The following is a 19,785-nucleotide window of genomic DNA, read 5'->3' as shown; positions in this document are numbered from 1 at the left end:
GAGTTGTTTTTCTCTTAAGTCCTGCGGGTTTAGCAGGATTAGACTGGATCATTTAACTATTCGTACCAATAATAGTCTTTGATAAGACGATATTGGTAGCCACAGATGTGAACAAGGTGTGGACGGGGCAGCATAGAACTACATCGTATGCTTCGATAACTAAAAGATTTACGCTGAGTGAAATATGCCGAGATGTGTTACAAATAAATAGTGGTTTCAAAACTGTGAAAATGAGTCACAAAGATCACGTTGATTCTCAATGTATGTAACAAGAAGTGAGAGTGTAGGAAAAGTCACGAATTTGATATCTTTCAGACAAGTCACTAGAAAGACAAGAAACCATTCATGATACAGGATACAAGCTTCTCTGAACCTTTATGTCGCTACGCCAAAAGGATACAATTTTGCGTCATAACTCAATTCAGGTTCTGTAAGCGGAACAACAACTGATGAATATACAGAGCATACGACTGAACAAAATCTTATAACAGCTATTTGTCACCTCGGCAAATAACTATATAGAGCTCACCCAGAATTACCATCAGTGCAGGGCTCCAACAACAGCACACCGAAATTACGAAGGGTGTTCAGTAAGTGATACAACACACCTTTTTTCTCGATTTTGGTTGCAAAAATGCAGAATTTGTTGTGGAACATCGTGTTGTGCACCTACAATTCCTTGAAGCTCCCACTAGTTGCAGTGCTGTACGTACCCATCAAAACAAGAGCGTCGGAAATAGATATAGGCGCTTCTAGAATGTCTACATTCTCCTGCCAGTGAACAAAAGCACAGTGAGTCATGGGCGAGGCGTTATCATCATAGCAACGAGGTCACGCAAACCTCTACTATTTCCCGCGGGCCGGCGGGCCGCACACAACTGTGTCTCCTGGAAAGCTGGTGCGTGCGTGCAGATCGACGGATCTTAAACAAACTCCTCTCTGTACAACTGGTCATCTCTGGCCGTAGTGCTGACACACTGTCCACCAGCTGGGGTACTCAAAGGCGTGCGTCCGCTGGATACGTCGCCGACTAACAGGTTACAGTAAAGAGTGACGAAGGACCACATTGTACCATTGGGAGGCTAATGGTGATAATTTTTAATGAAACATCGTCGCAGGTGATGAAATATTGGTTCATCATTTCGAACCGGAAACGAATCGACAATCCATGAAGAAAGTTCACAGAAAAAGTTCGAAGCCGCACTCTCAGCCGGTAATGTCATGGTGACGGCGTTCTGGGACTCTGAAGTGATTAGTCTGTTTGCCTTAAATACTTTGACGTCCAGATGTGTCACCAAATGAAGAAGGCACTCTGCAGGATGGAGTATGTAGATGATACGGAGATTATTAATGCAGCAAGTATGCAGCTCCAATATGGACCAGTTAAGTGGTACCATGCATGTTACGCTGTGGGTGTCATCATGGGTCTGCGGGACGACTTCATGGATTCTTCGCCTCCTCCGCCTCCTCTCGACTTCTACTTTCAGGGGAGGGGGGAGGGCGTTTTCCGGTGGAAGTTTCCACCAGAGCGAAGGCTGGATGACGGGATACGACCGGAGGTCTGACGACCCCTGCAGCCACAGCTTGCAGTCCATCAGGGTGTCCACGCTTCTGCCTCTAGCTCCACCCCCCCCCCCCCTCGTCACCCCTCGTCATGGTCTTTATTCGACGATGAACCGTTTCTTTGGGCGGGGGAGGGGGGGGGGGGGAGTGAGGAATGTTCGTAAAGTCAGCGGCGGCACGTGATCCGGGAACGAAAGTGAAGAGACGGCTGTGAGAAGAAATCAGCCAATCGCACGCTGACCGACCTCCCTCCAAGACGACGACACCGCAACAGCAGCAGCCCCTCGGTGAAGATGACATAAGCGCCACGCTCGACTCGTGGCACCCACTACGACATCAGCTTCAGTGTTAGCTACTTCGTCAGCACCGACATGTGTTTGTCTATTCTGAGGAAAACTGATAATTTTGCATGTCGCCCTTTGTTTGCGACACAAAGTTAAGTGATTGTAATTGTTTTTTGTAATAAAACCCATTCATCCTAGTTGTTTGATTGTTTGTCTAGTGAACCGAGTATGCAGAAATCCGAGACACAACAACATTGGCGACGAGGTGAACGAATACCATAGCGACAAACTCTTAACAGAGTCACCACTGCCACAGATTGTGTCTGCATATTTCGTGGGATTCAGTGTTTTGCTGGTGCCTTAATTCTACCTTGTCGTTTCGTTGCAGAGGTGTGTTTACCAGTTTTAACAGCATCCCTTATTGGGTTTTTTCACTCAGTGTTCTCAGTTGAGCATTGCAGAAATTTTCTATGCTTGTGTGCTTATTTTCATTGCTTGCATTTTCTATTTATTGATATTAGCCTACCTCTCCCATCTCCTGCTCAGGCACCTCAGCTGCAAGTGATAGATGCAACGCATCTAACACAAATGTTTCAGTTTCAGACGCAGCAGATTGCTACCATTCTAAACACAAGAGAGCAGTTACTTGCATCAAGCAACAAATATAGCACGACCTCAGAACAGAATCCAACAACTGCAGCTCTGAGTGCCATTCCACCTTTTTGCCAGTTTAACGAAAGGAAGAGGAATGCCTTGACTGGTTGCAACAGTATGAAGCCCACATCATTGCTCAAAAAGTATCAGGTACTGTGAAATGACATTACTTTTTGTCAACCGTAGGAAGTGCAGTCTTTCGCCTCATTCAGAAATTGTTCCATAACGCCACTCTTAGTGAACGTTCCTAGGATTCAAATAGCTCTAAGCAATATGGCACTTCACATCTGAGGTCATCAGCCTCCTAGACTTAGAACTACTTAAACCTGACTAACCTAAGGACTTCAGACACATCCATGCCGGAGGCAGGATTCGAACCTGCGACCTTAGCGGTCGAATCACACACATCCAAGCTCGAGCCATGATTCGGACCAGCGACCGTAGCGGTCGCGCGGTTCCAGACTGTAGCGCCTACAACCGCTAGGCCACCTCGACCAGCAAACGTTCCTATGATCAGGTTGTAGATTCTCTAACTATTATGACCAACAAGTGAATGTGGTCGCAGCTAGGTACCAATTCTTTTATTGCAAGGAAAGGTCAGAACAAACTTATCTCGAGTGAGTTACAGATTTGCAAGTTATGACAAGGAAATGCAAATTAAAATGTGCTTTTGGTCCTACAAGTTCAGGTGTTATGTTACGTGATGTGATTTTGAAACACTCAGATTCTTCATTTCAGCACGTATTGCAAATTCTACATCAGTATGGTTCAAATGCTGAAGCAGCCGACAAACATGAGCAACCACCAGTTTGTCGGATTTAGTCGTCCCTCTCTCACGACCATCCCAGTAGCCAGCAGCAGGAGGCTCGCGACGCCACGTAAACAGTCCTCTAAACAGGTGAGCAGAATTAACTCATGCCCTCTGTGTTATTCAAGGCACAAACGCCAAGTTTGCTGTCCAGACACGCCCAGTCTTTCTCTTGTGGCAAGAAAAAATGGTTCAAAGGGCTCTGAGTACTATGGGACTTAACTTCTGAGGTCATCAATCCCCTATAACGTAGAACTACTTAAACGTTAGGACATCACATATATCCATGCACGAGGCAGGATTTGAACCTGCGAAAGTAGTGGTCGCGCGGTTCCAGACTGTAGCGCCTAGAACCGCTCGGCCACTCCGGCCGGGGTGGCAAGAAAGGTCACGTACAATCAAAATGTTTGCAACGGAACAAACATAAAAATTCTGCCCCCTCACAAAAATCTACTCACTGGACCATGTTATCAACGCAGTGTACTCAAAGTCTGCTGCAGACATTATCAAAACTAGCAACCAAACAGTTCCTTCAGTGCTTTGTTCTTTTGCATCTTAGTGGAAAACGTGTGAAATATAAGTTGCACACGGGTGCCTCTGTTACATTGCTGAATCTTAGCTCCTATGAACTGTTAGACTCTGCCTTCTCCTTTTTATGAGTGAGAGTGATCTGTGATGCTCTCCAGAAACTTGTCTAGGTTGCCTGCAGTTTGTCTGACGCAGCTTGACGCTTGCCTCCAGCCTGACTTTCACCCTCAGTTAATCTGCGTTCCCGCATTTTGCATTTTGGTGACTGTTTGAAAGGTCCGATTTCATGTGCTCAACTCCCTGGTGCGCTGTAATGGGCTCGTCTGGTTAGAGTAGTTTTCCTTGTTTTTTTAAATTTGGGTGCCCGATTGTAAGTAGAAGTTCAAACTGCTGTTTTCTTGTTCTTTTGGTTTTAAGACGTTGAGCCCTGTGCTTATTTTTACGTTCAAATTTCACTTTCCACCGTGTTGAATTTAAGAAAGGGGAACCACTTTAATCAGCGGCAATGACTTATCTCTTTCCGCCGGGAATATATCTCCCTTTTCATTTAGCGAAATAAGTGAAATATTTTATATGATAATAAATACTTGTTTTACATTTAAAGTGTAAATAACTTTTGATTCTTGGCCACTACAGTGTTTATACTCTCTCCAAGTGTGAAAATTTCCAGAGCTGGGCCAAAAGTTTTAGTTTTCTTTTACCATTCCACTAGTCTAGAGAGTGTTTGTACATATTGTAACGGTCAGCATACTCTTGCTTGCCTTGTCGCCAGAGGCTGTGGCCAGAGGTCTACGCCTGGGGTCTATTATGCCGCCAGCGCACTTGTGCCCCGATCTGACATCGGAATGGTTACCTGTAATTGATTAACATTTAATATTTTTCACCTTTTGTGATCCTTTTAAAATAGGGAAACATGTCTAAATTGCTTAACAACTGGTATTTGAAGATTAATCAGTTTTTGTAAAAGTGTCGTTTTATACCTTTTTTTAAGTACAAAAGAAAACATTGATAGTTGTACCTAGTTACTGTACTGGAAAAGAAATTCTTGTTGTCTGAAAATTTTTTGGAGGAGCTACATAAATGACGTTCATTGGTTTTCCCAACCCTTCCTCTACCGTCTAACTGTTTGTGTCTGTGTCCGTGTCCTCTAAGACTCTAAGAACACCCACTTGTTGTCAATTACACCGAATATATTTTCCATTGTTTTGACAACCGCTATCTGTATATTGAGCCTCCGCAGGGAAAAAAAAACTGAAGGAAAACGGGCGCTTTAGCTGGTTCACTGCATAACAGTATAGGGCCTGGGCAGAAATACGAACTTTCTGGCTATCCCAGTTCTTCCAGCTGAGAAAGGAAGTGCCTTTGTTTTAATGTCTCGTGACGGTTCTCACGTTAAAATTAACTGTTTACTGAGTGACAGCATGTACCGGAAGACCAGTAAAGACCCCACCAACCAGGTGTTAAAGGAGACAGCTTCGCTTCTCAGCGCCTCTCCCTTTCCACCAGAAGTTGTGCGAAGTTTAAAACCAACTGGTGTGGTTCCCTCGATGCTCTATGGACTTTGAAGGGACCATAACAATGGCGTTCCAGTGCGTCCGATGGTGAGTAACATTGGCTCTCCAAACTTTGTATGACTGTGCCAAAGGCTTAGCGTCGTTATTAGGGCCTTTGGTGGGAAAATGTCCACATCACGTATGTAGCTCTGTGGACTTCATTGACAAACTAAAATCACATAAAATGAAAGCTTCCGATATGTTAGTCAGTTTCGATGTAGTGTCGTTGTTGACAAAGGTTCCTCTTTCAGAATCATTAGTTCTAATTTGCAAACGCTTTCATAAAAATATTTCAGCTTTGTCTGAACATTTTTCGACCTCGACATATTTTTTTTATTCAATAGTGAATTTTATGAACAGACTGACGGTTTCGCCATGGATAGTCTTTTGTCGCTATTAGCGGACAATTTTTTATGGAGGATTTCGAGGAGAAGGCGGTGGAACCTGCTAGCTTGAAGTCCACAGTATTTTGGAGGTGTGTTGATGACACGTTTGTATTGTGGACCTTTGGTGAAAATAAATTAAAAGACTTTTTAAATCATCTGAATCACATCCATAGACAAATTCAGTTCATGGTGGAAATCGGAAAACTTGGGTGCCTTCCATTTTTGGATGTTTTGGTAGGACGCAAAGATGATGGCACTTTGGGGCATGCAGTATATCGGAAACTGACCCATATTGATTTATCTCTATTTGCAAATAGCTTCCACCAACCTTCGCAGACAACGAGTGTTCTGAGAAATCTGGTACACAAAGAACATGTCATTTTTGAAGAGAGGGGTCTCGAGGACAAGCTTCTACATTTGACAAGAATTTTTGAAGCCAACGGGTACTCTCCACAGCAGATACGCAAGGCACTATAGATGAAACCAATAGCGGGCATAAGGAACGCAGAAGAAGACACGGAAAGTGTTAAATCCATGGCTTTTCTACCATACGTTGGAAGCCTCTAGTTAAAAATAGGGCAGATCCTCAGCAAAAACAAAGAGAAAGTGATTTTTCGCCGTCCACCGAAAACAGCAGTACACCTGGGTTCCGTGCTTCGGGTGCTTCGGAAGTCTGAGGTCAGGGGCTCTTCACACATCGGACAGACGACATTTACAGTTCGTGAGAGATGGAAAGAGCAAGCATTGTATTGACACTCGGCACTCTGTCTTGTACGATATTATCGAAATTTTAGCCACGATATCACCTTTCAGGGACTCAGTGGTAAAAGAAGGAGTTGAAATTCTTTTTAGTTTAATTAACGGAGACAGCGGCTTCAGCTTGGGAAAACCATGGAACCCACCACTTCCTGCGATGAACGCACACAGACGCCGTGACGGTGCAGCTGTCAATGATGCATCGAAATCAACGTGTGGACCGACCTTGCAGCCATAGATCTAATTTCATGCATACCTTGTAACTCTTTGCCGCCGATCAACTTCTCTGGCTTATGTATATGTGGGAGCATTCCCAGTAGCGCGGCTCGTGGGTTTAAAATGACAGAGCAAGTGCTGGAGTGTCAGTCACCTCAGCACACTCTGAAGATGGCTGGACGATATACAGCCGAAATATTAGAAGAACAAGTGAAATTTATGCGGCTGCACGCCCGAAATCTTACTGGAACAATCTAACTTTGTGTACTGTGAGGCCCAACTCCACTCAAATGAAATCCACTACTACCAAGTGTCCCACAAATTATGGCACACCTAAGAACAGGGATCTGTGAATATAATTTAACGACCCTACGCTCGTGCAGCAGTACATTTCCCTTTCGTTTTGTTTCAGGTGAGAAGCGGTGCGCTGCGGCAACTGTAAAGTTCTGACGCTCCCTCGAAAATTTTCAAATTACGCGGTCCGGCGTTGCGATTGCCATGACACGGAAATCTTCCCTATCACAGCCCTGTGATCTCTGCAGATTTCAGGGTGAGGTGATTCCGTCTGGCCAAACCAAATTGACTCAGAGGCACGGCGGGGCATGCTGGAATTTTCAAACGTCACGTGGCCCACACTGGATGAGTAAGTCACCCTCATGACACACGATGTGTCTAAGATAATTTGCAGTTCCGCTGTCGGTACAGTTGTAAACTGCCACTGACTCTTAGTCAGGGACAAGACACTGACCGTAAGTCTCATCTACTAGGTAAAGACCTGAAGTTCTCCTCCGGAGGGCCAGATGACAAAGAAAGGCAATTAATCAAAACCACTTTCCACCAGGCCTCAGCACGGGAGCGGAATTAGCAAAAACTAAACTGCCCTCACACTCCACAGACCAATCGAACTACCTGCTACTCATTTAATTTCCCCTCTTGACTGTTCTATTCGCCTGGTAACCAATCCAGGCACAGCAGCAGGGTTCCCTCAACTTTCCCTATCCTGAGAGGAGCCAATCAGCGAATCCAAATCTCTCTTGTCTGAAAAAATCTTTTAGACTAAGGAGGCGCCATTCTCAAAATAAGCATGGCCATGCTTTGGCAAAAAACATCTACCTAGATGGGACCACTGTCCCTCATTTATGGAGAGATCTAATCTTCCTGGGCCCACCATTCTTCATTTCTGAAAGAAGGCTATTAACCTTCCCAGACAGTTGTGCCCATGAAATATAAGATTTGGCCGCTCGTTAAAAGAATCTGCTGATATAAACTTGTTGTGGCTGGGATTCACAATCATAAACATTTTTTGAACGACATCATCTTTACGCCAGTGACTGTTAAAGTTTTTATTACACTATTGCAATGTCTGCCTTAGGCCATTATCAAGTGCTGATATTATGGCTTTACATTACGTTGACATGGCTTAAAGCCGTAATATCTGCACTTGACAATGGACTAAGGCCGAAATTGCAGTAATGTAATATAAACTTATAATAGTTACTGGCGTAAAGACGATGTGCTTCAGAACCTGCTAACTTCCTAGCGTCAGTGGGGATTACTTGCCCCAAGTAAACTTGTGCACTAGCTGCTCTCTCCTTATCGTCCTAGCTTCTAAGATAGGATTACATGGAGTTTTATGACCTTCACAACATTTGCATAAAAGATTATTTTAAAGCAGTTTCTCTTAAATGGCTTTCTTTACCCACTTTAGAACAACTGACCACAGTGACGACCGATTGCCACCTGGCCAGATAAAAGTTTTTCCAAGCTAGCCCCCTTCTGTCCGACCCTAAATAGAAAGAGGAGAGTGCTACAGCCAGAAGTCCCTCAGAAGATACGACACACTGAGCGCTGCTGCCCAGAATCACTCACACAGCCAGTTCGCTGTGCTCAGCATTTGTAGCACCCAATTCGTCACTCCCTCTGTTTTCCGTCGCCTCCACTATTGCCCCTTGCTTACAGATTGTCTACAGGCTACAAATGCAGTATTAAGAATGTTCCGCCCACAATTTCCTCATGTAAAAACGTCATAAACCACATATATCATATGTGGTACTGGAGAACATCGAGATTATGAACTTAAATATGAACGCTAGTCTGACTAACAATGCTGTAAAAATCTGAGAATCACACCAATTCGTTCGTGTAATAACCTGAGCTAATATTTAATCTGTTGCAGTTAAAATGAACCATCTCCCAGAGCCCATTTGTAGCAGGACGTCTGTAGTCTGGTCTGGTCACAACAGTGTCTAAGCCATATCTCTGCAGTATCCTGTCTTCCAAGATTGCTAGTTTTGCTTGTTTAGCAGGAGAACTTCTTTGAATTCTGGAGGCAGGAGCTGAGATACTGGCGATAGTAAAGCCATGAGAACGGGTTATGAGACGTAGCTGTGTAGCGCAAATGATAGAGCACTTTCCTGCGAAAGTCAAAGGTCCTGATTTTCAGTCTCGGTCCAGCACACAGTTTTAATCTGCCAGGAACTTTCATGAACTTCTAAGCTCCGTTCTTTGTCGTGTTACGCTCATCTCACAACGTGGTTATGCGTTACGTACCTTAAGTATATGGCCACGGATATGCTTATATTGCGATTAGAACCCTCACAAAATTTGTTGCTTATCCTCAATAAACGAGAGGCGTTCAATAAGTAATGCAACAAATTTTTTGCTCGACCAATTTCAGGTGAAAAAAATTCTGACTTTGTTGTGGCCCCCCTATGGTTCCATGAAGTTCTGTTGGGTGTCGACGGTATGCGTATGCTTTGAAATTGCGACTGTAGTAGAGTTATGAAGTTGAATAGTTGCTGAGTGTTGAGTGTTTGTTTTCTAGTTTTATACTGTCTGACATAGTGTGGCAGTTTCATGCTTAAGCATATTTTCTTAAAGCTCAGAAGTCATCCATATAATTGAAAATCGTCAGTACCTTTAGTACTGAATGATACCCATAGCTAATAGGCTTTAAATATCCGTCTTATTAATCTTAGCCATAAACTACGTCAACGCAATTTTAGTCAATAAGCATTAGCGCCACGGAATATCTTGGTATATCCATCCTGTACCTCATAGACTCGTCCTGTGGCAAATGCTGAAAGAAATTTATGTACTGGTTTGTGTAACACAATCGTACGTAAATTATTTTATTACAAAAGGCGAGATTGTGAGCACTGGAAAGATGGGCAGAGCATTGCGAATGATGCGTAAATTAATAACAAATTTTTTCAATGGATCTACGGGGGGAATTCTGAAAGCAGGTCGGTTTTGTTTAGGTTGCTGTACGTGCCATTGTTTCCCACTCGTCTGGCTACAGAAACGTGTGTTTCAACAAAACCTCCGTTCAGTGCGATATCCTTATGCCACATTACCATACCCGCATGGTACCACTCTACTGGTCGACGTCGGACCCGACGTCTTACTGCACATATGACCCAGTCATACACATACTGCTTGCTGGGGAGAGAATTCTTCACTGTGCCAAACAGACAGAAGTCTGAAGGTGCGTGATCAGGACTGTAAGGGGGGAGGGAACCAGTTGGCACACACCTTTGAGTAGCCCAACTGGTGGACGGGTGTGTCAACAGTACCTAAAGAGTCGACTAGTTGTGCAACGATGTGTTTGACTGTCATCTAATGATCACCTCAAATGAGAATTACCGAACGTTCCAAAATTGAGGGAGTCATAGCTGTGTGTGTCCACCTCGCACGCTCGAGATAGGACAGCTTAGCACGATATTGTTAGGATGTTGGCGTCGGCCATCAACTCACTGTGATTTTGTTTACTGCCAGGTCTTAGTAGACATTATGCAAGCGTCTATGAACATCTGCAATGCTCTGATTTTTCGCCAAGAGAAACTCAATTACAGCGCTGGGTTGTATTAATGGAGTTCATCCGAAAGATGAATGTATTGGTAGCCTACACGATCTGCTTATACCACATCGGCCTGTTAGCAATATAGCGGAAGAACGCACATCACGCTGGATTTTAACTTTTATTTAAATCGTTTTTATACAGCATATGTCTACTGGGTCTTATAACATATCCTGATGGGTGTTATACGGCCTGACTCATTCAGCAGTCATTCTATGTACGAATGAGATTTTCACTCTGCAGCGGAGTGTGCGCTGATATGAAACTTCCTGGCAATTTCAAACTTTGTGCCGGACCGAGTCTCGAACTCGGGACTTTTGCCTTTCACGGTCAAGTGCTGTACCGTTTGAGCTACCTAAGAACGACTCACGCTCCGTCCTCGCTGCTCTTCTTCCGCCAGGTCCCGAGGTCCCGAGTTCGAGTCTTGGTCTGGCACACAGTCTTAATCTACCAGGAAGTTTCATGCTATCTGTGTTTTGACAAGCACCTTCTGGTGGTACTTGATTTGATAATGAAAATCGATCAATTTTTTTTTGTCTCCTAACATGGATAATTTCCAGAAAGCTGGGAATTCAAATGATTCAAATGGATCTGAGCACTATGGGACTTGACATCTGAGATCATCAGTCTCCTAGAACTTAGAACTACTTAAACCTAACTCACTTAAGGACATCACACACATCCATGCCCGAGGCAGGATTCTAACATGTGACCGTAGCGATCACGCGGTTACAAACTGAAGCGCCTAGGACGGCTCGGTGAAAGCTGGGACTCCGTAAATGTTCATTTACATTATGGAAATATAAACAATTCGGAGGAAGGCAATGGCAAACCACCTCCGCTACGACCTTGCCTAGTCGGCGGTGCGGATCTCCCGCTTCGTTCCCTACGCTCCTCAGAGTATGGGATCTCATCATCGCATCAAATATAAACATTGTAAACTTGAAGATGCATCTATACTGACTTGAACCCAGTAGCTGAGTAAAGTATCTTCATACAGCTACGCAGCTTTTAGAAAACACCTCACCATTTTTGTCTTTTTATTTATTATAATTTGAATGGTTATTGAGTGTTGAGTGTTGTTGTTGTTATCCAAAATGTCTCTAAGTTGTGGTTGCGCTTCCAGAAAGTTGTTTGTGGAAAACAGAAGCCTATATATGGGTTGCCAAAACCTGATTGCACGCTAAACAACTGAGGCACGACAGTTTTTGTGGCACAGAGAACGACTGCCACCGGTCGCGCATTGGAATCCTTGATCGTTAGCGTTAAGTAGGTGGCGGTGGTTCAATTTATGGCTCGAATACGCGATGGACGGTCGTTTGGACGGACAGGTAGATATCAATGGGAAATGGACGCGGGTAAAGAGGAGGTCTGGGGGGTTCGTGGGGGGGGGGGGGGGGGGCAGTGCGACGGCCGCGGCGGGGGCATAAATCCGCAGGTGGCCCATCTGTCGGCCTGACGCGGCCACGGCCGCTGATAAAGATCTATCGGCGCTCGGGGACTGCCTGTCCCGGCGGCTGCGTCACGCGCGTGTGTGATTGACTGGCGCGTGACAAATGCGAGTCGCAGTCGGCCCGTTAGCGGCGCCGCGCTGGCAACGTGTGTACGTGGCGCGCGCCGCGCCTGAGTGGGTGGGTGGCCGAGCCGATAGCTCGCTTCGGCCGCCACCGTCCTCCGCTAATCTAATTAGTGCGAGGCAGCTATGTTAACAGCGCCGGCCAACGTCCGGACCGCTAAACGGCGCAACTACAAGTGATGGCTGACGCTGCACTGGGTACGAGTATTTTAATTTGGACACTGTGCGATTATGTCCGTTTGACGCGCCGAGGAGTGATGGTAGGCCCGGATATCATTTCCAAGTCATTTAAACCCTATTACGGCTGTAGTTTCGGTGGATTTTTTAATGGTCGTTGTAGCAGAAACCAGATCGGGATTTGGTACGAAATTAACGCATGCAAAATTCTTATGGCGTCCGCGTAACGTTGCACATCGTTCATACACTAAGGGAACAAAAGGCGTGGCATAGCGATCAGCACATATACAGATGGGAGCAATATAGCGTATGCAAGGTATAGAAGGGCAGTGTACACTACTGGCCATTAAAATTGCTACACCAACAAGAAATGCAGATGATAAACGGGTATTCATTGGACACATATATTATACTATAACTGACATCTAGTTACATTTTCACGCAGTTTGGATGCATAGATCCTGAGAAATCAATACCCAAAACAACCATCTCTGGCCGTAACAAGGCCTTGTTACGCCTGGGCACTGAGTTCAGAAAAGGGTTCAAATGGCTCTGAGCACTATGGGACTTAACATCTATGGTCATCAGTCCCCTACAACTTAGAACTACTTAAACCTAACTACCCTAAGGACATCTCAGAATATCCAGTCATCACGAGGCAGAGAAAATCCCTGACCCCGCCGGGATTCGAACCCGGCCACCCGGGAGCGGGAGGCGAGAATGCTACGGCACGACCACGAGCTGCGGACTCTATACCACAGTTCTTCAAGAGTAGTGACTGGCGTATTGTGACCAGCCAGTTGCTGGGCCACCATTGACCAGACGTTTTCAATTGGTGAGAGATCTGGAGAATGTGCTGGCCAGGGCAGCAGCAGAACATTTTCTGTATTCAGAACGGCCCGTACAAGACCTGCAACATGCGGTCGTGAATTATCCTGCTGAAATGTAGTGTTTCACAGGGATCGAAATAAGGGTAGAGCCACGTGTCGTAAAACATCTGAAATGTAACGTCCACTGTTCAAAGTCACGTCAATGCGAACAAGAGGTGACAGAGATGTGTAGCCAATGGCACCCCCATTCCATCAAGCCAGGTGATTCGTCAGTATGGCGATGACGAATACACGATTCCAATGTGCGCTCACAGCAATGTCGCCAAACACGGATGCGACCCTCATGATGCTTAAACAGAATTGGATTCATAAGAAAATATAACGTTTTGCGATGGAGTACACCATCGCAGGCGCTCCTGTCTGTGATACAGCGTCAAGGGTAACCAGAGCCATGGTCTCCGAGCTGCTGCAATTGTGGTCGAACTGTTCGTGCAGATGGTTGTTGTCTTTAAACGTCCCCATCTGTTGACTCGGGGATCGAGAAGTGGCGGCACGATCCGTTACAGCCATGTGGATAAGATGCCTGTCATCTCGACTGTTGTGATACGAGGCAACGTTTCATCAGGCAATGCCGGTCAACTGCTGTTTCTGTATGAGAAATCGGTTCGAAACTTTCCTCATGTCAGCAGGTCAAAGGTGTCGCCACCGGCGCCAACTTTGTGTGAATGCTCTGGAAAGCTAATCATTTACATATCACAGCATCTTCTTCCTTTCGGTTAAATTTCGCGTCCCTAGCACGTCATGTTCGTGGTGTAGCAGTTTTAATGGCCAGTAGTGTGTTACTGGAGTTGACGTTTGTACTCAGGTGACTCATGTGAAAATGTTTGCGACATTATTATGACCGCTCGACGGGAATGAGCAGACTTCGCACTCAGAGTGGTAGTTGGAGCTAAATGCATGGGGCAGTTCGTTCCGGAAATTGTTAAGGCATTACTTCTTACCACGGATAACGCATTAGCTGACTGCCTTCAGTTCACGACTGGGAGCAGGAGCTTTTGCGTAGAGTTGTCTGTGCTAACACACAAGCAACAGTGCGTGGTATAACCGCAGAAAATAATGTGGCATTTACGACGAACCTAGCCGCGAGATGCGTGCGGGGTAATTTGGCGTTAATCGTCTATGGCAGCAGAAGACCGACGCTAGTTCCTTTGCTGACAAAACTACACCGCCTTCAGCGCCTTTCTCGGGCATGTCCTTATTGACAGGAAAACTGTGGCCTGGTTAGATGAGTCCTCACTTCAGTTGCTAATTGCTGACTGTAGGTTTCGACCTCATGAAGTCATGGACCCACTTTGTCAACAAGGCATTGTGAAGGAAGATAGTGGTTCCAAAGTTGTGTTGATTACCTTTACGTAGAATGGAGTAGGTCCTCTGGTCCAAATCAACCAAATATTGACAGCTAATGGCTATGTTCGGTAGCTTGGAGACTATTTGCCGCCTTTCATCGACTTCATGTTCCCATATAAGAGTACGCCATGTCACCTGGCCACAATTGTTCGAGATTTATTTGAAGAACATTCTGCACAATTCGAGTGAATGATTTGGCCATTCAGAGCGCCCAACGTGAATACAATCGAGCATTTATGGGGCGTAATCTAGAGCTCAGTTCCTACATAAAATTCTGTACCGCCACACTTGCGCTAAAGAATTTTCAGATGGAAAAAAAGTTTTAACATTTTTGACCAAGTCTGTATGTATATATGATGTTTTACGTTATTACTGTGCTACATGCTAATAATCAGTAAGTTAAATCAAATTAAGAAAGAGATCATCAAAAACCAGATAAAAATTTAAAAGTATTGGCTATTGGCAGCAAAGACGTATTCGTATTTCCTGTTAATAAGAGGGAAATAATAATAATACACTGAAGAATGTCAGTTTGTTTTCAAATGTCACATTTTCCATGGCAAATGACTTTCTGTCGTTTTCGGTTAATAAATGGTGCACAACCGACGAAGCATGGTTTTACAGTCCACACGTTGTCAATAAAATTCTTCTGGGTTAGAGACCGCATTGTCATTTATAAAATTCCAACGTTTCGGCGTCTGTTGCAAGACGCCTTCCTCAGGGTGTGTTGCTAACTGCTGAATGAGCGCAAGTGTGGGTACATATATACTATGGAAGAGTGTTGTGATTGGATGTGAGGATGAGGAGAAAGGGTACTAGGAGTTAATTTTATTGGCGTTTGCATTGCGTCTTGTTATTGGCGGAAATAGGCGTTTTCCATTGGAGTTTCCTTTACTGCCTGCCATTGGTGGAAATCGGCGAATAGGAGACTTAGCGGCGGCTGCAGCGTAGCGTTGTTTACTAACTGCCTAGTATCGACTAGGCCGCGTCAGCGCTCTGTGAACCATCCTCCGCTGTGGCCTACCGCACGCCTGTTGCTTTGCGCGAGCTGTCCTTCCGCAAAGCTGTCACAGCAGGCAGCCAAGACGCAGCCAAGTCTGTACCCGTCTTCTCTGTTCATATTATCGGGTCGCTTGGCTATTTCTATAGCCTCTCTAATCTTCCTCCTCAAACTAAACAGCTGTTTCGCCAGTACTCGGGCCTCTCGAAATTCGATGTTCATCCTGCATTGCTCATGATGTTCTGACACCGCTGATTTGCTATATGGTTTGAGGCGGATATATCTCTCATGTTCAGTTAGCCTCGTGCTTATTGGACGCCCAGTCCCACCTACATAAACCAGTCCACATTCAAACTCGATTTCATAAACTCCGGCGGCATGAAACTTGTCAGTTGTATCTTTTGTCGAGCCCAGAATGTCTTTTATTTTGTTGTTGCTACGAAAAATCGGCTTAATACCTGCCCGACGGAGAATTTTGCCCAGACGTTTAGTAACCCCTTGTACATACGGTAGCACGGCGGTGTTCTGTGCTTCGTTCTGTATTTCCCTGTTGCCCTCCTCCTTCGGCGCCATGGTTTTGCGTATCAGCCTCATGTCGTAGCCATTAGCTCCAAAAATGGTCCTGAGGTTCTGCAGTTCAGCTTGCAGGTTGTATTCGTCGCTGATCCTGTAGGCTCTCTTAGTTAAAGTTCGCAGGGCCGAATTCTTTTGCATAGGATGGTGGTGGGAGGTAGCATACAGGTACCTGTCCGTGTTGGTCGGCTTCCTGTAAACTCTGTGTCCAAGCTTCCCGTCTGGCTTACGATAAACTTCTACGTCGAGAAAAGGCAATACCCCGTTCTTTTCAATCTCCATGGTAAAATGAATTTTGCTGTGCTGCTGGTTAAGATGTTCGTGGAAGTTCTGAAGCTCTTCTTCTCCGTGTGGCCAGATAACAAAGGTGTCATCCACGTATCGTAGCCAGCATTCCGGGCGTAAGGGCACGGACAGGAGTGCTGTTTCTTCGAATGCTTGCATAAAAATGTCTGCTGCAGCAGGCGAAAGAGGGGAACCCATAGCAACACCGTCCGTCTGCTCGTAAAAATCCCCTTTCCACCTAAAATAGGTGGTCGTCAAACAGTGGCGCACTAGCTCGCTGATGTCAGGTGCCATGCGTTCCTCTAAGATGTTCATGGTGTCCGTCACGGGTACATTCGTGAACAAAGATTTCACGTCAAAACTGACCATCAAATCCGTATCAGAGACACGCTTCTCTTTCAAAGGTGCTATAAAATGGGTGGAGTCCTTGACGTATGCATCTGTATGTCTCTCTAAACATCTAAGCTTCGGAGCCAATTCTTTCGCTAATTTGTAGGTCGGCGAGTTGATACTACTCACTATCGGCCGTAAAGGGAAGGCTTCTTTGTGGATCTTTGGTACCCCATATATTCTTGGTGCTTGTGGCACCTGTGGAATGAGTCTACGGGTCGTGTCAAAATTCATCCTGGTTTGCTTCAGCAGCGCTTGCGTCGATTTCACTATCTTGACCGTCGGATCCCCCTTAAGTTTTATAAATGACAATGCGGTCTCTAACTCAGAAGAATTTTATTGACATTGACAACGGCCACGGAAGCCTACGGTTACAGTCCACACGTTATATGACTAATTTTAAAGAAACATAGAGTGTTCTCACCATAAGATTCTATGACTGAAGACTTTCTAATATCCTCCAGTTTGCTTTAATACATTACATAGCACTTACATATATAGAACTCGTAATATTTAAAACATTGCACATAACACAATCTTGTCTCTCGCAATAACGAATAGTAGAAAATGGCGGGAAATGCTTATGATAGTCTCTACTCTGAGTGTGAAAACACCAGAAGAAATGGAGATTTGGGCCGCTCCAGGCGGCGTGTTCTGATAGCCGAAGTGCTGAAGGCGACGGCACGTGAGAAGCGGGAAATCTGTGGTCGAGTACCGCTCCGGCACAAATTCTCATTAGTTCTGAAATATTCAGCAGCTGATGCGGAACTTGCCAGTTCATTCACGATGCTGTGGTACAAATGATCCACCGGAATTTATGCCAAAATTACCATCTGACGGTAGCAAGGAACTAACGAAATCTCACGCCAGAAACAGTTGTCGGATCCTAACATATCAAATTACAGTGGGACTTTGAGTATAGACAGATCGAATACTGGGTAACAAAATTCAAGACAGCAACACTTTCGATAAAAATATAGGGTGGATTGTTGAGATTGACGAAAAACAACTTGAAAAATTTGCCACATGAGAACTTGAAAATTTAACTACAGTGACTCTGATGAAAAACCACTGAAAGTCATTACAGTGCTTCTTGGCTTACGAGTAGCAGTACAAAAATTCCTGTTGGACATTTGAAGACCAATGGCACTGATAAAATATCCAGATGGCGACAACAAGCAGTCGCTCTACTGAAATCTGCAGAAATTATCCGCCGATACATTACTCAGTCCTAGGTGTCTGGAAAGTGTCCATCTATTCATAAAACACGAAATCCAGTACAGGGATTTCATTTGCAGTGACTACTATTCCAACAGTGATAATAATATGAATATATAAGACGCGCAATTTATTTATTTTTTAATTTTAGCTCACAGAATGAAAGTGACAGCGCTGACCTATTGTCAGGACATCCGCGGTATTTGGCTGTAATGAGTTAGGAAAACTAGAGGATTCCAATAGCGAGTGCTGCAGCACACACCATTCCTCTATATAAAAATGTAATAGCAATGTCAGTTATTCCTGTAAAATACCAAGAGAGGATTGACTTGCCAATCGATATTCTTGAGCTTCAAATACAAAATAATTTCACTGGCCACCACAGAATATTGCGGAAGTCTGAAGAGTATAATATTTGTCAGCGAGTAACGGACAGTTTTGTCGATTTTATCCATATAGGTGCACAAATCATAGAGCAGTGCCTTTGTCTAGCGTTCAGTTAATGAAGCAGCAGTAAGTCTTCGTTGCAAACGATAACACTCACGAGACAGTAGGTGTTTTGTGGTGTCAGCGTACAATTATCCAGTCTTCTGCAGAGTATCCTTCACATCATTACCGGAATTAATACCGTATGAGGCACAGGTGGCAGCCTTCTGGATTGGAAATATCCCTTTCTCTGGAGCTAAATTTCACCAGTTTACAGTTATACTAAAATTAAGGATTTAATATACGCTGAGCGAAGCACCTTAATCTTATTACGAAGAAAATGTCCACAACATTTGCACTTTTTTCTCTGTGTAAAACCACGACTAGTTTTGTCCTACCAAGGGCATATGTCAGGCCTCAAATGGTTCAAATGGCTCTGAGCATTATGGGACTTAACTTCTGAGGTCATCAGTCCCCTAGAATTTAGAACTACTTAAACCCAACTAACCTAAGGACATCACACACATCCATGCCCGAGGCAGGATTCGAACCTGCGACGTATCGGTAGCGCGGTTCCAGACTATAGCGCCTAGAACCGCTCGGCCACATCGGCCGGCGAAGCATCCTGAGAGGTCACGAGACGACCTCTCACGATGCCTCACTTATACCACTACATAATGGCCTTTCGGGCAAAACCAGTCTTTCTTTTTAATAAGCAAAAGTTGGCAGTGTTGCGCACATTTCCTGTTAACTCGGTTGCGGAATCGACACCACGTTGGTTTACATGCTGCACGAGAAATTCAGCTTGTAACATGATGGACAGTATTCTACTCCTTAATATATTTTCTCTCAAATTTCGCAAGTCACATATGAGTGAGTCATATCAGGGCAAACGGGCCCGTGTCAATGAGTAGTTTCTAGACAACGCAGGAGCAAACGAGGCATAGAAATTCATAGTCTTTTCAGACCTACGCTTCAGTTAGTTGAAGTCCACTGATAGATAAACGGACCCTATTCACTTTTCTATGCATTACGATCTTCAGCTGTACAAATCACTGATGCATATTTACAAGGCCATCTACCAATCATCAATCAGGTTGCTTTCTCGCATTAAAATCCCATCTTTCACTGCTGTTACGCAAACTGTTGACACTCATATATTGTAAACTATTCTTTTGGTAGACATAAGAAACTTTGTTCTTAAAGTCGTATTTACTTTTTCATAAGCTTTCCCAAATATTTTTACTATTATTTTTATTTGTTTTTCTATTTATATATGTAAATTTTAACCTTTCC

The sequence above is a fragment of the Schistocerca gregaria genome, chromosome 5 (genome assembly GCF_023897955.1).
Source record: "Schistocerca gregaria isolate iqSchGreg1 chromosome 5, iqSchGreg1.2, whole genome shotgun sequence".
Taxonomy (NCBI): domain Eukaryota; kingdom Metazoa; phylum Arthropoda; class Insecta; order Orthoptera; family Acrididae; genus Schistocerca; species Schistocerca gregaria.
Note: the sequence above shows the minus strand (reverse complement) of the source record.